Source organism: Schistocerca gregaria, chromosome 11 (genome assembly GCF_023897955.1).
Source record: "Schistocerca gregaria isolate iqSchGreg1 chromosome 11, iqSchGreg1.2, whole genome shotgun sequence".
Lineage (NCBI taxonomy): Eukaryota > Metazoa > Arthropoda > Insecta > Orthoptera > Acrididae > Schistocerca > Schistocerca gregaria.
In genome coordinates, this window is record NC_064930.1 from 146,099,735 (window position 1) to 146,101,104 (window position 1,370).

The window sequence follows — 1,370 nt, forward strand, 5'->3', positions numbered from 1 at the left end:
TCCAGTCTTTGGGTACGGATGTAACGTTGAGTGAACGGTTGTGTATGATCGTCAAGCATGGAAGTGCTGCATCTGAAAGGAACCTAATTCGTACACAGTGTGGACCAGAAGACTTGATTTCATTAAGTGATTTAAGTTAAAAATGCCTTGCGGCTAGGGCACCCCGTCGGGTAGACCGCTCGCCAGGTGCAAGTCTTTCGATTTGACGCCACTTCGGCGACTTGCGCGTCGATGGGGATGAAATGATGATGGTTAGGAGAACACAACACCCAGTCCCTGAGCGGAGAAAATCTCCGATCGAGCCGGGAATCGAACCCGCTCGCGCTGACGACTCAGATACCGGGGGCCGGACAGTGATTTAACTTGCTTCACTATTTCGAGGATTCCAGAATGAGATTTTCACTCTGCAGCGGAGTGTGCGCTCCTGGCAGATTAAAACTGTGCGCTGGGCCGAGACTCGAACTCGGGACCTCTGTTATATTTGGAAGGTAGGAGACGAGGTACTGGTAGAAGCAAAGCTGTGAGGACGGGGCTTGAGTCGTGCTTGGGTAGCTCAGTTGGTAGAGCACTTGCCCGCGAAAGGCAAAGGTCCCGAGTTCGAGTCTCGGCCCGGCACACAGTTTTAATCTGCCATGAAGTTTCACTTCGAGGACATTTACTTGTACATTAGTCATGTTGGCAGCTGCTCTTGATTCGAATTCTGGAATATTTACTTCGTCGTCTTCTGTGAAGGCATTTCGGAAGGTTGGGTTTAGTATCTCTGCTTTGACAGCACTGTCTTCGATAGTATGCCCATTGCTGTTGCACAGAGAAGGCATTGACTGTGTCTTGCCGCTAACGTACTTCACATACGACCAGAATATCTTTGGATTTCCTGCCATGTTTCGAGACAGTTTCGTTGTGGACACTGTTATAAGCATCTCGCATTGAGGTCCGCTCTAAATTTCGATCTTATGTAAGAGATGACCAGTTTTGGGGATTTTGCGTCTGTTTATAAATGACATACTTTTTTCTTTCGTTGTTTGTGCAACGGTGTTCTGACTCGTTTTGTGTGCCAAGGAGAAAAAGCCCGTCGTTCGTTCATTTATTTAGTATAAATCTATCAATTGCTGCCGATACTTTGAATTCAAGCCGTATCTGGTCTACTCTTACTGTTAACAGGGCATGAATGTTCTCAAAGTAGCTACGTTCAGACATGCCGTTCAAACTGCCGCGTGTCTTACATTGTTTTGGACATTTTGCTGAGCACCAGTGGATTTAGTTTCGTGGGTGGGAAACGAAGCGTTTGGTGTAAGAGGCACCGCCATACTCAACAAGAGCTGGCTGTTGACCTACTGGTGAAACACATGGCTATTTTTAGCGTGTTAGAT

At 47.2% G+C, this 1,370-nt stretch overlaps 1 non-coding gene across 1 annotated transcript; it reads left to right on the plus strand.

Annotated features, from left to right (window-relative positions):
• The first annotated feature begins 541 nt into the window (after positions 1–541).
• Positions 542–616, plus strand: Trnas-cga (transfer RNA serine (anticodon CGA)). The gene has a single exon. It is a non-coding gene; the product is annotated as a tRNA-Ser (tRNA).
• Positions 617–1,370: the final 754 nt, after the last annotated feature.